The sequence below is a fragment of the Bubalus kerabau genome, chromosome 22 (assembly GCF_029407905.1).
Source record: "Bubalus kerabau isolate K-KA32 ecotype Philippines breed swamp buffalo chromosome 22, PCC_UOA_SB_1v2, whole genome shotgun sequence".
In the NCBI taxonomy this organism is placed as follows: Eukaryota; Metazoa; Chordata; class Mammalia; order Artiodactyla; family Bovidae; genus Bubalus; species Bubalus kerabau.
The window spans coordinates 46,573,397-46,587,246 of NC_073645.1; the positions used below are offsets into that span (position 1 = coordinate 46,573,397).

The 13,850-nt window shown below is 54.7% G+C and overlaps 1 protein-coding gene and 1 long non-coding RNA gene across 2 annotated transcripts in view; one reads left to right on the forward strand and one right to left on the reverse strand.

The window, feature by feature from the left end:
- The window catches only part of FAM53B (family with sequence similarity 53 member B), a 109,848-nt gene that overhangs the window by 87,701 nt on the left and 8,297 nt on the right, over positions 1-13,850 (reverse strand). The gene's annotated exons all lie outside the window — the stretch shown is intronic.
- On the forward strand, positions 10,589-11,477 carry LOC129637030 (uncharacterized). The gene is made up of 3 exons (XR_008707301.1): positions 10,589-10,727; positions 10,971-11,082; positions 11,339-11,477. It is a non-coding gene; the product is annotated as an uncharacterized LOC129637030 (long non-coding RNA).

Genomic DNA, 13,850 nt, shown 5'->3' on the forward strand with positions numbered 1-13,850 from the left:
ACAGGGTTGTGCTCATTCACTCCACAAGCCCTTGTCCAGCCATTGCTTGGCGTCCGCAGGCGTTGAAGACAAAAACATATGTAAGCCACAGGCCCTCCGCCCACAGAAGTAAATATTATTAACTGATGCATGAGTGAAATAGAAAGTAAAATGCACTAAGAGACGGACTACATTTTAAAAGACAAATGACAAGATAACATACCTGGGTGCGTTCAAAACTGGGCATCAGCACCTCTATGCGGTGCATGCAAAGCCGCGCTGAGGTCTCCCCCCATCATCCCTAAGACATGATAATGTAACTGGGCCTTCCGGAGTGCAAAACTGGGCCTCACCACTTTATGGGGTGCATGCAAAGCCATGCTGGGGTCTCCCCCCGACCCATCGGTGGGGGGGGTTTTCTTCCTGAGCAGATTCTTGTTCACATCAGTTATTAATAAACCAACAGAATACTTGCTTGAGTCATGATGCTTATGAAGCGCAAAGCCCACCGCGTGCCCAGACGTGGCATTCACGCCCACCAGGCCCCAGTAGCCAGGGCTGGCAAAGCTGCTCTGCGGGCCCCAGGTCTGGCCTCGCCCAGCCACTGAACAACACTGGCCACACGCAGGGGTCAGTGGCACTCACAAGCCCACAGTGGGTCCCACTTCTCAGAGGGGTCAGATACGGGAGGCACCAACAGAATAAAACAGTTTCTCCCCCAAACTTTCAGCCCAACCCAATTTAAAAGTCACCTGCCTTCCACAAAGCGGAACAAAGGCAAAAACATAACTTGGGCAAACATGGCCTGTGCCCTGCTACTGTCAACCAGGCGGCCTTCCCCCTTGAGCCTCAGATGCCAAGTTAATCTGCCCTACAGATTAGTCCTGCTCGGGCGCAAAAAATATGCATCTTCAGCATAGATAAGACGGAAAGCAACTTAACTGCCTAACAGTAACGACAGGATAAACAGCTGCCCAGACATCCATGCAAGGGACAATATGCAGCTTTTCAAAAGACTTGATAGGTACCAAGAGGAAATCATCTTCCAGTCTAGTGCTAAGTGAGAAAGCAAAGACAGTGGACACAGCAAGCTCCTATTTGGGCAAAACTAAATATATGTAATCATAATATAGAAGGATGCAAAAGAAACAATATGAGGGGTCTTTGGGGAGAGGAAGTGGGTGGCTGAGAACAGAGTAGGGAGGAGGCTCTTCACGGAATACCATTTTGCATGTTTTGAACTTTGAAGGTGTGTACTATGCAAAAAAACATATAAATGTTTAAAATCAAAAGTCTGTATATATTTATATATGGTTGCACATCAATGGAGTATCTCTGGGAGAATAAACAAAAAGGCAACAGGAGCTCTTCCAGAGAGAGAAGGCGAGGCCGACCAGGGAGACAGGGATGGAGGCAGGGAGAGTTCCTTTTCACAGCTGAGTTTGTACCCAGTGTACATATTGTCTATTCTTAAAAATTACACACACACACACACACACGCGCACACTCTCTCACACAGCTGCCGGTAGTTACCCAAAAAACCCCCACGGTTCCACGTGTCCCGAGCTTTGCTCACGCTGGGCTCTCTGGTTGCTCACCTCTTAGCCTTGTCCACCTCCAGCTGAGCTCAAGACCCTCAGCTCTTAAGACTCAGTTCAGGTGTCTCCCTCTCCAGGAAGGCTTCGCCCACCCCACAGACGGAGAATCAAAGGAGCATGAAATGAACGGGCAGCGTGTCCATCTCCCCCGCAGGCTGTGAGCTTCAGGAGGGTGAGAACCCACCACGGTCCCCTGAGTCACAGGACCTCACACGGACAGCTGCTCAGGGAAACATTTGCTGAACCCAAAAAACACATTCGCTCCATTAAGTCGGGTCTCGACTTTCCTGATGCCAAAAGCTATTGAAACCTCTCTTGCTTGTGGGGTTTCCCTGCAGCTATCAAAATTCTGCTGTTGGCACTAATTCGAAGCATTGCATGAATGCTCTCCTCGTCCACGGAGAGGCTGGGCTCAAAGCTGTCTAGGTTCCATGGCAGCAGAGCAGGAGCAGAGCATGTGGTCGGAACAAAATCACTCTCTCTGATACCACTCTCCTCCTAGAAACTTGCAAATACCCATCAGGAGGCTCCCTGGGCGGGCTGGCAGGTTGGCAGGAGGCCCTTCACACACCCAATCCCAGGAAAACCTCAGCCCAGGGTCCTTCCCTATTTGTTTTTTTTTTCTCCCCCAAGTTCAGCTTTTAGGAGAAAGCACCTGACTGCACTCAGGGCTGGCAGGGAGGCAGCACCCCCAAATGCTGGCGTCCCCTGAGAAACTGGAGGCCTGAGGGCCGGCAGCCAGCACAGTGAGCAAGGAGGGCCAAGGGGCAGGACCTCCGGGGAGAAGTGAGATGTGCATGTGACGCTGTGCTCCTGAACAAAGGGCAGCTTCTGAGGGGCTCTGATTCAACAGGCAGGTCCTACGCACACCCTGCCTCCTCCTCCTGGTACAAGGGCCGCGTCCCCAGTCCCACACTGCCCGGGCTGGCCATGCAAGGGTCTGAGAGAGGAAGGTGGAGGGACCCAGCCAAGCCCTCACACACCACCCGCTGCTCCCAGAGGTATACCGCAACGCACACCTTGGAAAAAACGCCACGACAAACCTGAACCGTGTACTGAAAAGCAGAGACATCCCTTTGTTGGCAAAGATCCATATAGTCAAAGCTACGGTTTTTCCAGGAGTCATGCATGGTTGTGAGAGTTGGACCATAAAGAAGGCTAAGCGCCGAAGAACTGATGCTTTCCAACTGTGGTGTTCGAGAAGACTTCTGAGAGTTCCTCGGACTGCAAGATCAAACCAGTCAATCCTAAAGGAAATAAAGCCTGAATATTCATTGGAAGGACTGATGATGAAGCTGAAGCTCCAATACTCTGGCCACCTGACGCCAGGAGCCGACTCACTGGAAGAGACCCTGATGCTGGGAAAGATGCTGGCAGGAGGAGAAGGGGACGACAGAGGATGAGATGGTTGGATGGCATCACTGACTCAATGGACACGAGTTTGAGCAAGCTCTGGGAGATGGTGAAGGACAGGGAAGCTTGGCGTGCTGCAGTCCACAGGTTTGCAAAGAGTCGAACACAACTGAGCAACTGAACAACAGCAACAACACCGAGTGCCCGGGCAGACACGTGCTGCAGGACAGGAGCGAGCTGAGGCCCCAGACGGGGAGGCTCAGGTCTGGAGCGAGCTGAGGCCCCAGACGGGGAGGCCCAGGTCTGGGCAGGTGTCCTAGAGGCGGCGGCAGGAGTGTCGGGCTTCATGGAGACAGGGTGAGGCCATCTCCAGGAGCAGTCGACTGGCGACACATCCCATACGCCAGGGAGCTGGGGACAGGTGAGGCCCTTCCCCGCTTCGGCAGAAGGAGCCCCATGCTGCCCAAATGGGCACGTGTCCGGCTGATGCCCGCAGCCTTCTCAAGCCTCTGGAGGGTGGGGGCTCTGCCATCCAGGGGTGGCCTCAGCCGCACCAGCCTCCCCACCCCTGGCCTGGCCCCACCTCTCCAGCTCTCGGCGGGTGGGAACACCAGGCCAGCAGCTGAACCACGAGGGGCACCCGCCAAGCAGTGCCAGAGCATCCTGAATGGGCGTCCCACACCACCCCCTTCCATAAAACGGCAGCAGGAAGGTACACAGGGTGAAACAGCTTCTCTGCTCTCTCGGCGCGCCAGGGGCCCGGCTCCGACCCACGAGGCTAGCTCAGCCGCCCACAGACAATACAGTAATTGTGTTTGCTCCCAGGGGAGGGGGAGCGGCCACGCCCTGCCCCACGTGAGAATGTCACGACCGTCCCGGACTCCCGAGTCACAAATATGTGATCAAGGCCTGTGCCGAGCACGCGCTCACCACGTGTTTGTGTGCCTATGAGAGCACAAAAGCACAAGGGCCCACGTGCTTCAGCTGCTGGGGGACTGGGTCCGGGGACAGCAGAGGACAGGCAGCAAGAAGCAAGTCCCAGACACAGCACAGAGACGCTTCATTCAAAACCATGACTGCTTTATTGTCCCCCTAGTTTTTGAGGGGAAGTATGGGCGGGGAGGTGGGGGACGTGGACACTTCTTTACAAAACAAAACTGCACGGAAAACTGCAAAGTGAGGCAAGACTGATGACTGCCATCGCATCCAGATACTCCATCCGAGGCTAAAGACGGACGGGAGACAGGCAGTGATTTCAGATTCACACAGGAAAACTGAAAACCAAAAATGAAGTGAAATCCGTCTTCGCAGGCAGGCAGCCGCCACTGACAACAACACTGATTTCAGGACACCTGAGTCAGAGGGCGCCTCTGCCTCAAGACTGATTGATACCTGCAAAGTCATGGGAAGCAGATGCAGAGCTTGCGCATTGTGAGGGGACCAAGCTGCCCGCGAGGAGGCAGGTTACCCAGCATCTCCATGCAGATGTTAGCTCAGCCCAAGCACGGCCTTTCCTTGATGAGACAGGGTAAAATAAACCTACCTGGGGAACCAAAACTCAAAAGATCCCATGTGCCATAACTAAGACCTGGCCATCAAATAAGTCAATAAATATATTTTTTTAAAAAGATGTAAAGCTTTGTGTGTACGTCTGCAGAACAGCAAAGTAAAAAGGCGATCAGAATCGCAAGCAGGGCAGGCATCAGAGTCAGTGGCTGGGAACCACACCCTTGCTGGGGTGAACGCTGGAGCCTCTTTCAACAACGTGGTTACCAGGGCAGTGGTTCTCAAAGTCGTGGTCCCGGGACAAGCAGCAAGTTGCTTCACCTGGAAACCTGTTAGAAATGCCAAGTTTCACTCCCCACCCCACCTAGAGTGAATCAGAGACTCTCTGAGCAGAGGCCGGCAATCAGGGCTTTAACAAGCCCTCCAGGTGAGTCTGATGCTCCTTGAAAGTTTGAAAACCAATGTTCTACTTGCCTTGGTCCTTAGAACCCGGATACTTGGGGGGGAGGACAATTTTGCAGATGAAAAAAAGGGGGTCCATCAAAGCTGTTGTTCAGTCCGTAAGTCACGTCTGACTCTGTGACTCCAAAGCTGCAGCACGCCAGGCTTCCCTGTCCTTCACTATCTCCCGGCGTGCATGCTAGGTCGCTTCAGTCACGTCAGACTCTTAGCGACCCTATGGTCTGTAGCCTGCCAGGCTCCTCCGTCCTTCAGAGTTTCCAGGCAAGAATACTGGAGTGGGTTGCCATGCCCTCCTCCAGGGGATCTTCCTGACCCAGGGATCGAACCCACGTCTCTTATGTCTCCTGCATTGGCAGGTAGGTTCTTTACCACTAGAATCACTTGGGAAATCCACTATCTCTCAGAGTTTACTCAAACTCATGTCCATTAAGTCGATGATGCCATCCAACCATCTCATTCTCTGTCATCCCCTTCTCCTCCCACCTTCAATCTTTCCCAGCATTAGGCTCTTTTCCAATGAGGCGGCTCATCAAGAGGCCAAAGTATTGGAGCTTCAGCATCAGTCCTTGCAATGAATATTCAGGGTTGATTTCCTTTAGGATGGACTGGTTTGAGTCTCATGCAAATGTTCATGAGGTCAGAAAAGGGTGGAGGTCTAGGTCCCACCGCCAGCACTTCATCTGGGCCAGGACGTGGGGACTTAGATAAAGATGACTCAGTGCTTGTCCTTGAGGCCCTCCTAGCAGAGCCTAGAATGCTCTCAAGAACACCAGTGGGGGCAGGGCCTTTGGGGTCCTTCTCAGGAGTCTTGGCCCTGGGGGTCAGGGGTTAGACAAAGCCCACAGGCATGGAATGGACTGGCTGGGAGGGGAGGAGGAGGCAGATGGGGAGGCAGAATGTCTGCCACAACCGGAGGAAAAAAATGGGGATGAAGAAAAGAGAGTAAATGAAAGGAGTGACTGATACTAAATACCTGAAGGAATACGAGAAGAAAAACTCAATTCCTAGGGGAAAAAAAATAGAAATTGCCATTTGGAGGCTCTTTGCTTCCACTTGGTTCATTGAGTCTCTGTCGAAAAGAATAAGCTGAGAGACTCTGAGAAGCGTGTTCTCATTTACCCTGAGAAATTTTTTCTCTCTCGATCACCAGCAGAAGTTATCTACTTGATACATAGCAGCTAGACTGCCTGTCAAGATAATTTAGAGATTAAATCTTTGTTTAAAAAAAGAAAATCCTACATCATCTATTAAAACCATGGGAGCACTTTCGAACTAAGAAGATTAAACTGGGTGAAGCAACTGAATGTGACTTTAGGGGCTTGGGGGGACAGAAACGACCTGCAAGGCAACTGGGGGAAACCCCAGGCTGGAGACTGGCTTCCAGGAGTCAAGGGTCATTTTTCACGGAGCAGACTGGGGGTCGTGCGGGCAGGTTCAATGGGAGCAGCCAGAGGGAAGCCTCACGGAGATGAACAGAGCACTTCCCGGGTTCATCTCTGTCAGTTTCCTCGCAGGTGGCACAACCAGCCAGATAACGGACGGAATGACTGTGCACTTGGGCATTTCCACCACCGCGCACCTTGAACCATACAACCCGGGGGACCAGAAAACCTAAATCTGCCTTCTGAACGGCATGTCCACTCCAGTGATCTCAAACATCTTCCAGAGCCAAGCAGGGAATAGAAACAAGTGAAGCCTGATGGGCAGGAACTGTTTTGCCGAGCAGGGAGCCCCCGGGGGGCTGGATGGCTGGCTACCCCTGCCCAGCTGTGGGCGGGGGAAAGAGGACCCAGGATAAAACTATATTAAAGATCTTCTGATGTGTCAGAAAAAGCTGACCATCTAGACTTCTTCGTACAATCTTGGTTTTTAAATGTTGTCAAGAAATGCAGAAGTGCCTAGAGCACCCTGGGGGCCAAACAAACTCTGCCAGGGGACCACATCTGGCCCCCAGACCATGGGTGCACAACCTCTGCTCTAAAGGACGCTGACTACTCAAGCTCCGAAGTCACCCAGACAACCGCACTTCATCTCGGTTCGAAGAGCCTGATGGCTGCGCCCTGAGTACCCCAAAGTCACGCATATCCATCTGTATCACTCCTGGCTGGTTCTGAGTTAGAGGAAGCCCTAAAAAGGACTAGAAAGCGCAGACTGTCTGAAATTCAGAGCACACAAGGGCATCACCATGACGCTCGCAATCCCTAACGGCAGAGGCCTGCCTTCCCAGCTGCGTGATCAGAGAGGTGCATGAGCTGTGGTCTTACTGGGAGCAGAGGACGCCCCGGGTCTGGCCCACCCTCACTGGAAGGGCTCCCTTCCAGCCTCTCCCACAGTGGGGTATCAGGGAAGGGGCGCTTCCATGCCAAGTTCTTTAAACAAATCCAAGTAAACCCGGCAGACAGAAGAGATGGTTCTGGAGCCCCGATGCCTACACATGGCTGGCTTCCTCGATCACGACTCCCGCACAGAACACAGGGTTCTGTTTTGATGACCTCTATGCAAGATACAGAAATGAGACGGGGGTTTCCTGCCTCTGATTTCAAAACAGCCTGGGACAAATGAAGCCTTCTTGTACCACAACCACATATTCAGAGGGACAGCTCCATCAAGTAGGCTTTCTTAAATGTCAACCCACAGAGCAACCTACTTCTCTTCCCGCAGGACGTAAGACAGTGGTGGTGGCGGGGTTCGGGGGGAGTGCTGTCCAGAGAAGAGGAGACTCCTCTTGCAGATGGTGGCACAGTCCCCGACGGGGGATGGCACCGGGTGTGGAGGAGAGATGGGCTTTGGAACAGAAGAACTGGGATCCAGCCTGTGAGGATGGGCCTGCACTCGGATATGCCCGCAGCTCAGTCCCCTCCTGTGGAGTGGGGCTCATTAGCCAACAGCCAATTGCCTGGGTGACCAGGTGCTCACCCAGCACCAGCTCCCTAAGTAACGAGCCACTTCCACAGTGAGGTGCTGTACCAGGGTTCCTGGGGGACACACATACTGCCCCTTTCTGGGTGGTGAGACCAGCGGTGAGCAATCCCAGGCAAGGCCCAATCTGCCAATGTTCTCAGGCCCCCACCAGCCTTAGAGGGCAGGCCCCGGAGACCATCCTGAGTGGCTGGCTAGAGGCAAGCCGAGTGTCAGAGGAGGGTACGCAATCAAGCCTGGGCTTCCAGGGCTCTTGCTGCGTGTCCTCTTAACCCCAACTTCCTCCTCACCAAGCACTTCTTTCACGCAACTCTGTGGCTAAATGCACCAGGCTTATCTGGTTTCCTCCCTTTTGCACTCTTGCCCAAAGTCCGGGAAACTCCTCCTGATATCTCAGGCTTGCATTTTGGAGATGTTTTCATCCTGACGCAAAGGGAGTGGGCACTGTCTAAGCTGGGTGATGCGAGCAGACTGGACTCATGGAAACCCAACGTGGACAGGCCCAGCCATTCCCAAGGGCACAAGTGGACCGGACTCCTGACAAAATGCACCATCTCGTGAAGGCAGTGAACCCCAGACTGGGACAGCTCAGCGGAAAACAACCCCGCGGCGTCTCTCCACCTTCAGAGTCCACCAGCGTCCAGCAATGTGGGGAGGCAGTTCCAGCAGCGATGCATTTTCAGTCGGGCCCCACGCACAGAACTCACATCCATGTTCCCCACATTTGCTGCCCCACCTCGGAATGACTCTACCCCTAACTAGCTTCCAAAGAGACTGGGAGTCAGCGAATGTGGGAATCAAGCAAGACAAGAGCTACAGTTCAGCCAGCTCCCAGCTAGTCAACAGACTGCCCCAGCGCTGCAGCTGACGGCATTTTAAGGAGAAAGCCACGTGACGCTGGCTAGTGGCAGGGCCTGGAACGTCTCTTCCTTCCTCATGCTACACAGAAGCCACCATTCTAAATGAATAGAGTAGTTCCTCATCTGTTGCCCATGGAAAACATGGCCATTCTATCAAAACAAAAACGTGCCCAGCCCAGCCCAGGAGGAACAGTGATACGACCCATCGGGTCCAGGTGGTCTGGAGCAGAGTGCAATCGGAACACAGGCAAGGGGGGATTTCTGTGGACTTCCACACAGCCCAGCGTGTGTGTACACCTGCGTGTGCACACACACACACACACCAGCGGGGGGAAGTGCTGGGCACAGCAGAGCTGACGTGGCCACCAGCCCAGGTGAGCCAGGAGTCGGGGGTAGAGGAGCTGGGGTCACAGGCTGGAGAGGCAGGGCTGAGGGGGTCCTCGCGTAGCTACTGGTCACCTGGAGTTGGGCACCGTGGTCTGCATGGTGAGGGGCTTGCCCACAGTCACAGAGAAGGAAGGTCTGGGGGCAGCTTCTCCACTCCAGGCCGAGGCCCCCCTCTCGCATCACACATTTCTCCATCACCTCTGAGTCAACGAACTCACTCTGCACCCTGTGTTTTAGGGCCAGGGAAGCCTGTGTCCTTTTTCTCCCTGAAGTGCCTCCTCCATACTTCCGGTTCCCTCACACACTGGGAGACGGTCTGGGCTTCCCGGGTGGCTCAGGGGTAAAGAATCCACCTCCCAACACAGGAGACGTAGGAGACTCAGGTTTGATCCCTGGGTCCGGAAGATCCCCTGGAGAAGGAAATGGCAACCCCACTCCAGTATTCTTGCCTGGAGAATCCCATGGACAGAGGAGCCTGGCAGGATACAGTCCATGGGGTTGCAAGAGTCAGACACAATTTAACACACGCACGAGAGACTAGGTTTAGCACACTTCTGCCCCTAGAACGTTCTGTGCCATTGGGCTAAGTTTTATATCTGCGCCTTCCAACATAACAGTGAGGAACCGCACGTAGCTACTGAGCACGTGATGAGTCGTTACTGCAGGTGAAGAACTGAATTCTTAATTCTACTGTTTTAAATTTAAACAATCATAATTGTGCCAATTATCCCTCAATAAAGCTGGAAAAAACTTTAAGCGGCTACCACGCTGAACAGCACAGGTTTGGTATACAGACCCATCCATACAGGCAGTGGGTCAGCTTGTTGTTTTTTTTTCTGTAATAGGCCGGACAGTAAACGTCTTGAGCTCTGCAGACCATACAGTCTACCCCACTGCCTCCCGTGACCTCACCTGGTCTCCCCACAGATCCACCCAGACCCCAGGCAGAAGCGGCCAGCCTGCTCTTTCTCTAGCAGGTGCAGGCGAAGGGCTGGCCGGGCATCCGCGCTTCAAAGCTGAGAAGGGTACCATCAGGCCAGGGGCCCTCGGGCCGACCCAGAGCCTGTGCCAGGCTGGCCCTGTTCTTCAGAGGCTGAGCTGAGAGCTCCGGGCCACGACCAAGAGCAGAGATGTCCTGGGGTCTTTTCTGCAGCCCTCGAGGACATGCCTGAATCTTACAAAAGGTTTAAAAATCTGACACTTTCCGTTTAAGCAAATTAGAACCCAATCACCTGCGGACAGGCCACCCCCTACATGCCTCAGCCGGCAGTCCAGGTGCCTGACAGGGATGGCTCTTCCCCTCTGCTCTGCAGCTCACCTTTTGGGTCCCTTTCAGCCTTCACCAGGTCTGACCACTCTCTTACTTTTCTTTCTAACAGGTGAGGGCGGTTTGCTAACTGCCCTGGGAATCAGATGAACAGGAGCAGCCAGCTTACTTAACTTCCCTCCTGGAGACTAAATGCTGATGTACAAAACCCCCCACGAGGCTTGGAAAACACACCCTGAAAGCCGAGATGGGCTGCTGAAGGGCCCAGCCTTAGAGATTCACTATTCTCCTTCGTTCTCGTTCTCTGGGCCTGAGTCACATGCCACACAGCCACCAAGGCCTGGAATCCTGGCTGGCATCTGAGGGTGTGGAGTTCACAGGAGCGCCAGACACCAGGTGACCCGTGCAGAACATTCTCGCGTGTTTGTGTCAGCAACTCCCCACCCTTTGAGATCACCAGCGAGAACACGCTATAGCAGAACCCAAAGGGCACCCAGACTCCTTTTTTCCATCACACCAATGTGGTTACTTTCTTCTCCTTTAAGGGGAAAAGAAAAAAAAAAAAAGCAGGTTTACCCTGAATCAGACTTTTCCAGCTCATGCAATGCCAAAAGGCTTTGTTCATTTTGATTCCTTTAGTTCCAGTACAGGTGCAGGCAAGGAACTCTGGAAGGTCTTGGGAATCCCAAATGCTCCCACTGAAAGCAAGAGCTGCAACTAAAATCAACACAAACCACATGCCTACGGCCAAGTAGGTGCCACTTGGTGATAATTCCCTGTGTAGGGGGCTAGTCTTGGGCTCTCCCAGAAGGTCACTCAGAGGTCAAAAGGATGGGACCCCTGAGCAGTCTTCCCAGAAGGGGGCCCCTGGTAAGGAGCAGGCTGTTCCCATCTCCTCCTCCCAGTTGCCTCCTCGCCAGCTTCCAGCAAGTGTCCGACTAACCAACCACTACCTCTTTTGACCCTCATCCCTGCCTTCTCTCCTGGGTCACTCTGTGGTCTCCCAGGTGTCTGCTCCAACCCCACTCCACAGTGAAGCTCCACAAGCACCAAGCCTCTCAGAGACAGAAGCATCAGCAAGTGCCCCCAGCTTCCGGCCCACCAGGATAAAGTCCGGACTCCTCCGTCCGGCACCCGCACCATCCTGACTCACGGCTGAGCTGCGGGCACAGCGGTGCGCTTCCCACCCTCGAGCCTAGGTCATCCTCCACCACGAGGGGGTGGTCTCCAGCCGCCACGCCTCTGCGCTCCCTGCTCCCTGTTCTAGAATGCCTCCTTCACGGCCCCCACCCAGTCTGCATCCGTCCAAACCCCTCCTTCCTCAAGCCTCCTGCTGAGCCCTGCTCCCTAGGGCTCGGTTTAAATGAACCCCCTGTGACTCCCACGGGACTGGGGGCTCACCAATGCCCCATGGACCCACATGTCCACTACACTGCCCCAGGCACGTGGTGGGAAGTGCATGAACACAAGTGCAGTCTGACTGCGGCTCAAGTCCACAAGTTCCTCAAAGGCAGGGATTAGGTTCACTCAACTCAGGATTCTTCAGAGATGCTGACACATACCGTAGGCGCTTCCTAGCCACTGACTGAACAGGACTGCGCTGGGAATGGGGGGGGGGGGGGGGTAGGAACCAGCATGCAGAGTGTTCTGTGGTCACCAGAGAAGGAGCCATACATCTGAAGAGGCACACAGGGCAAGGATGATGGGCTCTGTCGCATCCAGCAAGGGCGGAGGCAGCCCGGATGTCCTGGTCACCCCCTTCACACTGCCCCTTGGTCACTGAGCTTCGTGACGTCCAGGAAAAGGGTCTGTGTCGAGGCCACCCCAGGCCAGCCACCTCAGTGGGTCCTCTACGGGGAGAGCTCTCTAAAGCCAGCCCCAGCCACCCAAGCCAGACTGAGGGCAGGGGCGGAGTTGGGGCAGCCGCCCAGACTCAGTGATTAGTCTGTGCACCCCTGCAGGAATGGGTCTCCCCAAAGCTCCCCAAAGGAGAGGGTCTCCCCAGGAAGGTCTCCCCAGGAAAGGGTCTCCCCAAAGCTGTCCAAAGCAGAGCAGCGACCTCTCGGGCCAAGACTGTCCACCCTGCGAGCCCCACAGGAGGACCAGGCTGGGGCTGATGAGGGGACACTCGGGAGACACCAGGAGGACTTCCCTGGCAGTCCAGGGGTTAAGACGCCATGCTTCCTCTGTGGGCAGCGCAGGTTCAATCCCTGGGTGGGAAATGAAGATCCCACAGGCCGCGCAGCATGGCCAGAAAAGCAGAAAGATGAACATGAAAATAAGAAGTGGGGAATGGAGACCGCCAGGGACCACTGGCCTACCCACTCCCTGGGAAGGGGACGGCCCTCCCTTCCATCATCCCAGTCACGGACTCGTTTGAAAAGCTCTGATGAGCTTAGATGAGCTCTTGCTGCTGGAGAAACCAGGGGCAGCTGGGGGGCAGGGGCGCGGGCAGAGGGGTTCTGGAGGCAGTGGACTCGCACCCCAGGAGTTGGTGAAACATGCCTCAGCAAACGCCCCAGCTCCAGCCACATAACCTGACCCAAGAGGACATGGGCAGTTATGAAAGGCAGCTCAGCAAGTTGAAAAGAGGGGCAAAATAAAGACATCAGCAATGGCGAGTCTGCGAAGAACCTTAAAGACAGTGAAGGACCTGCCACCCTCAGTCCTCAGAGGGGCGCGGCCAGGAAGTGGCCACAGAATTCCTTCCCAGACGGTGGTGAGGGTGGAGGCAAGATAACGGGGCCACACCATGACACACATCCAGTGTTCCATGCTCGGGACCGAATTCAATCACCTTTGGTAAACAGGAGATTTTGCTTCCCAAGCAAAAAAGCTCAAAAGATTTCGCCCATCTTAGCTGAGAGACACACTGCAAACCAGGTCGTTAACGTGGGCTTTCACCCTTCTTCCCCTAAATCACAAGACGCCCGCCAAGGGAGACTGGAAGTGAAGAAAGGCTCTCTACCTGACCCAGCCTCACCTGGCCAGCCAGGTCCAGCTCCAAGTCAAGTCCCCACGGCTCTGTCCCTCGTCCAGTCACCCACTGGCCATAGGGACCAGTCACCTCAGTCCTTCCCCTCACCGGTCCCACCAAGAGCACGTGCCTGCCACGGGCTGCACCCCAACGTACACTGGGCTCCGAGTGTCCCCAACCATGGTTTCCCTCAGTTTCCCCCAACCCCGGCCTGGCCACACTCCAGACAAGGGAACCCAGGCAGCAAAGGCAGTCCTGCCTAAGAGCAACCGGTCAGCAGAGGGCACACCTAGGATTCAAACCCCGGGCACTGATGCCAGAGCTGAAAACTGCCCTTGGGTTTCCCCTCCTCCCTGCCCAAGTTCCTCTGTAGTTCTCTGGCTGGCAGAACTTCTGCCCACCCAGTCCAGCTCACGTCCCCGGGCAGCACCACACCCTTCACCGGGGGGCTTCCTGGACAGGCCCCCACCCAACCCTGAAAGCACTGGGAGGCAGGGCGGGCGAGAGGAGAGACCCGAGGCCACAGGGGTCACACAGCCAAC